A 6,000-nucleotide genomic window follows, 5' to 3' on the forward strand; every position below is an offset into this window, starting at 1 on the left:
CTGGACGGATCGGGCTGAAATTTGGCATGCTGGTAAATATAATGACGTAGGCATCCGCTAAGAAAGGATTTTGATCAACTCTACCCCCAAGGGGATAAAACAGGGGATGAAAGTTTGTATGAAACTTTGTGAATTTTGTTGTCATTTGGAATGAAAATAGATTTTACTCTGGATTAAGACATAGGCTACTTTTCATCCCGGAAAAATCCATGGTTCCCGCGGGATTTGTGAAAATATTAATTCCACGCAGACGAAGTTACGGGCGGCCGCTAGTATTACATATAATCATCTGTGTGAGCTGTAAAATTTAAGGCAAAAATTAGATAATATTTAAATATGGCATTTAAGAAACCAAGTAGGTATATAGGTATACGTAGGTGCTATACTTTATTTTTAATCCTGATGAATTATTTACCGCAATTAATTGATAGTAGGAGTCCTATTAAAATTATATTAAACAGCAAACGAGATTGTTAAATTTATAAGAAGGATATATTAAGAACCATTTAAACCTACATACCTGAGAATAGTCTGCCAATTCGCATTTGGCCAACGCGTTGGACTACGGCCTAACCCCTCTCATTTTGAGAGAAGAATCGTGCTCAATAATGAGCCGAATATGAGTTCATACCGCATTTTATGACAGAAAGTTCTGGAAATCTGAACCCTGGAAACCTGCTACATTCCAAAGTCACCACAGTCCAAACTCCTCAATTGACTACCTACCGTACTAATCTATGGTAGGAGCATTGTCTAACGAACTTTCAGTGTTTATAAAAGAGGATATGAGGTATCTATAACACAAAATGTGTTAAGCAAAGGGACGTTGATAAGGTTGGTTGAGCCCAGCAAAAATGAAAAGACAGCCGCGTTACGTTACTAAAGTGAATGACATACGACGTCCTGGCATGTAATGGATCAGACGGATCCGGATGTCTAGATATAATTTATTGTCTAGACAATTGAGGTGTCTGGACCCTCTCCCTAAAGTCCTAGATACTGAATCAAATCAAATGAGATCAAAATACTTACGCTTTATTCATGTACATTTCTATTTTCGTATTTATGTCATCATTTTTATCATTATCACCCCATATTCGGTCTGTTGAGCTCGAGTCTCCTCTTAGAATGAGAGAGGTTAGTCCAATAGTCCACCACACTGGCCCAATACGGACTGGCAGACTGTACACACGCAGAGAATTTAGAACATTCTCTGGTATGCAGGTTTCCTCAAGGAAAAACATCCTACACTATTGGAGACACGTGATATTTAATTTCTTAAAATTCACACATCACAACTGAAAGAAGTTGGAGGTGCATGCCCCAGACCGGATTCGAACCCACACCCTCCGGAATCGGAGGCAGTGGTCATATCCACTGGGCTATCACGGCTCATTTACACATGTGCTTCTGAATATAAATTATAGGTATTTGTTACGGTGAATATGATTCATGATCGATGAAGACGGAATGCAATTGAAAATAATTACCAGTAAACGAATTACAATATTAATACCCGTCGGTATTTAATAAATCACTTACGGATCTACTTAATTAAAATGCCAGGCCGGATTGATGTCACTAATTGAGAATGTTACCTATTATATAGTCCACAAGTTTAGGCTTTTTACACAACAATATCACTTCTCAAAAAGGTTCTTTTAGGCGACACTTTTCGTTTCGATTCACGTACATTTTATTTTTAATAATAAGCTTTACGGCTCTGGGTTCTAGCCGCTGGGTTGGCTGGGTTTTGAGCCCGGATTCACATACAATTAATTAATTATCTCGGACTAATTATAGAAGGAACTGCCTCGCAAGACGTTACCTCTCTGTCAATCAATCAACGATCAAACGCGTGTATAAAAACTTACAAACGCGTTAGATTGTTCGATTGTATCGATGTTTCATTGTTGTAATAGTTTTCGTCGAATGAAAAAACTCCCTAATCATTCCGGTTTGTGTAGTAAGTAGTTCAATGGCATGAAAAATGGTCAACAATTTCTAATTCACTAAAAGATGACGTGACGTTCGATTTCAGTCTCAACGTGTCTCTCTCTTTAAAACGAGCAAAGAAGCCAATCACATCTGAAAAAATCCAAAATAAGTCTATGGGCGAGATACTGTTGTACTGTGACGTGTATTAATTTAGATTTAGGCAGTTAGAATTTTCTGAAATTGCTACAAACAGTAAGCCAATAGACTCATATAACAATATAATTTGCATGTGTGAGGTAATGGAAGCTATCACTTGTTGATGAAGATATAATACTGTTACACAAATAAAAAATTAAAGAGGTAAGTAATATCGAAGTTTAAAGTAAACAACGTCTCAAATAGTGATTCACTCGACGTGATAACGGTTCTATATCGGTCAGTAGATAATTTTATAAATAATATTGAAATCTTATCAAGTAGTAAATAATATTGGAGGGACATAATATCAAGCAGACGTTATTGTTGATCTCAATGCTTGCAAATCTCTGCTGTGATTCTGAAGCTCTATCACAGCATCGATAAAGTGAGGAATAATAGTCAAAATTAAGATGTTCTAAGATGTTTTATATTTTTTTATTATTATTTGATGACAAGTTACGCTCTTGACTGCGAGTTGACCTGATGTTAAGTGACGATGAGGTCTGAAGAAAGCTAGCTGGAAAAGGTACAATATTTCACCCATACGTCTGACGGTTTCGAACCGGCATTCAGCTGGCTTTTGGCGAAGCTTCTTTGTAGGGTGGTAACTAGCCACTGCCTTCATATAAAATGATAAATTATCGTGAAACTCACCTAACGAATTAGGTACTACTGCCAATCAACGCTGTTTTTCAAATTTTAGTGTCATCCACTGATTAGCAACATAATCACCTATTTCTACACAAGACTCACATAAGCTTATCCCGATCGCTGCAGCACGTTTTTTTGACCTCATACTAAAACTTTATGTGGTGCGGTACGAGGTCCATCGACCTCGTAACTTTTGATGAAGCTAGATGCACGAGGTCAATTGACCTCGTACCGCAGCGAACTTGTTAAGGTCGAAGGTCTTTTGACAAATAATAATAATTTTACTGTTCTTCGACCTTCTGTTTTAGCTGATGAGCGGGCTTGATTAAACATCTTACATGAATATGATACTATTTTTTACACTACAATCTGACTCTACAAGAGAATTCGATACTGGGTAACTTATTTCGTGCAATACTTTATCAAAAGTACATCCGATAAATCATTTTGTTTTTTTTAATTTGTACATAATTATCAAATAAATAGATACCAAAGACAATTAATAAAGACTAGCAGACGCCCGCAAGTTTGTTAGAGTTTTTCATAAAACCCACGGGAACCATGAATTTCTCCGGGATAAAAAGCAGCCCATTTGTTGCTTCTCTATCTACCATTGAAAGTCCCGTTTAAATCAGTTCAGCAGTTCCAGAGATTAGCCCGGAGAAACAGATAGACAAAAGTTTTAAAAAGCTTGATTGTATTGTGTATACTTAAATCACAGACCGACACTTAAATTTTAATTATAAATGTAAATACTAGCGAACGCCCGTGACTTGGTCCGCGGAATTTGGTTTTTCACAAATCCTACGGGAACCATGGATTTTTCCGAGTATGGTATATACATATTTGTTTAGTCAGGGTATTATCTATCTACGTTTTAAATTTTATTCAAATCGGTCCAGTAGTTGCGGCGTTAAAGAATAACAAACATCCAAACAAACATCCATACAAACTTTCGCGTTTATAATATTAGTAGGATGTATTTAGTATCGATAATATCAATCCTTATATCATGCCTAAATGTAATAAATAGGCTCGGTAGGAACTCATTAAAAATCCAAGTTTTGTTAAGAGTACTTATAGAATGGATTAGATAATGTTTATCATTTTGTGGAATTATTTTTTTACCTTATTGACATTTAGATACATTAATTAATAGATTTAGGTTCGAGATCACCGACATTCGTTTAAACATAATCAACCGTTTAAATAATCAAAACGCCGTTAAGTCCAAATTTCCTGTTCACCACAGCCCATATGCCGGTTAAGGACGTAAATCGGGCGTTTATCTTAACCGAGCGTGGATACCCCGGTTAAGACGTCTTTGACAGACATAAGTGCAGGTTATGTTTTTGTAACGCTCGCAAGTTTCGCGAAGATTACTTTCTCAACTACCAAAATGCAAAGGACCCGTAAAATTATAAAAGAGTTTATTTATCATTTCAGAAATAATTCATTTTCTCTCATAAATAAATCACTTCCTAGCTTTGAGGTTTTATACCACTGGATGCTGCCAGCTTCGTTTTCCAAACAAAAAAATATAACAAAATGACAAACATTTGTCAATTTGATATGGTACATAATAAATCGATGTTGCCAATACGTATTTTTCTAAATGCCTACAAATCGAAGCAGAAACTCCCCAAATTTGGAAAATAACATACCGCAATTTCTCATAAAATTCCCGCTATTTGGGGAATTCCTCGCAAGTTGGCAATGCTGTTATAGATAATAAATAAATTGTTCATAAATCGTTCACTCGTAGTTCTCCACCGCTCGGTTTACAAACCAGAGTCAAAAAGAGTCTGGTGAACAGGAAAAAAACGCTCGTTGTTCAAACTACGTTTAATATTTGACGGGCCGGTTCTGCAAACGCCGTTTATATGAAAGTCGGTGAACTCGGGTCTTAGTTGAATTACCCATCGACGAACAGACGACTGTAAACATAAAGGGTGCTAGAGAAATAAAGATATTCTATTCTATTCTATTATATAGAGTAGTAATGTTCTGAGAAGTTTGGAAACACCTATTTCTATTAGTGACCGATATATTATTAACTAGCGGACGCCCGCGACTTCGTCCGCCCTTAGACCTCTTTAATCCAGCCCTTACAGAAGTATCGCTGTAAAAATGGAGTAACTTCTCCCGTTTTACCCTACCCCTACCCTACCCTAACCCTATCCTACCCCTACCCGTCATAAATGATTACTTGAAATAGAGTAACTGCTTTTCACTGCTCTGCTCCTTTTGATCGTGGCGTGATAAAAAGTATACTATAACCTGCCCAGGAGTATGAAGAACAATTGTACCAAGCTTTGTTAAAATCCGTCGAGCAGTTTTTGTTTCTATAAAGAACATACAGACAGACAAAAAATTTACTAATTGCATTTTTGGCATCAGTATCGATCACTAATCAACCCTTGATAGTTATTTTGAAAATATATTTCATGTACAGAATTGACCTCTCTACAGATTTATTATAAGTATAGATGATACGATAAAGTTGTATATTTATTTTATCCTGTATTATATATGTTTTAAATGAAAACCTGACGTAGGGAAAAATATAGTTACAAAATAAAAATAAAATTACTTACAGAGAAAGTCGCCAGAAATTGTAGCATAGATAAATGGCATGGAGTGTTTCCTCATTAAATCTCATAATATGATTAATATTATATGGCTTAGAGTAATTTGTAGGTTTAGACAAATTGATTGTTCTCAGTATTAATATTATAATAGATATACAGTTTTGTTGACGGTAATAATTGATGGATCAAGCATATGACCGAGCAAAGAAAAACATCTTCTATAAGCAGTGCAAAACTTCGCAAAATTTACAAGGAACATATCCTAAAAAGTAATGCACTGTGTCCATCAACCTCATGTGTTAAGCTGCATGTGCCTTTAATTACACCAACAACCATGTATTTTAAACCGGAACATAGCAATGCTATTTAAACAGCGGTATTTGGACGAGATCTGTCACAAAAAGCTCTAATACTACTAAAATATACGAAATAATTGCAAAAACGTCTACGTCACCAAAAACTTTTCATGCAGTTGCCGTTTCAAAGAAAGACAATGAAGGCCCAGTAATAAATATTAACATATATCATATTACGTAAGGAAACCCACACTATCCATTTGTGTTATCTACAGATTGATCGTCAAATCACGATTTATTTCTACACGCCGCGCCTGCGCCGGTCG

Source organism: Bicyclus anynana, chromosome 2 (assembly GCF_947172395.1).
Source record: "Bicyclus anynana chromosome 2, ilBicAnyn1.1, whole genome shotgun sequence".
Classification (NCBI taxonomy): domain Eukaryota; kingdom Metazoa; phylum Arthropoda; class Insecta; order Lepidoptera; family Nymphalidae; genus Bicyclus; species Bicyclus anynana.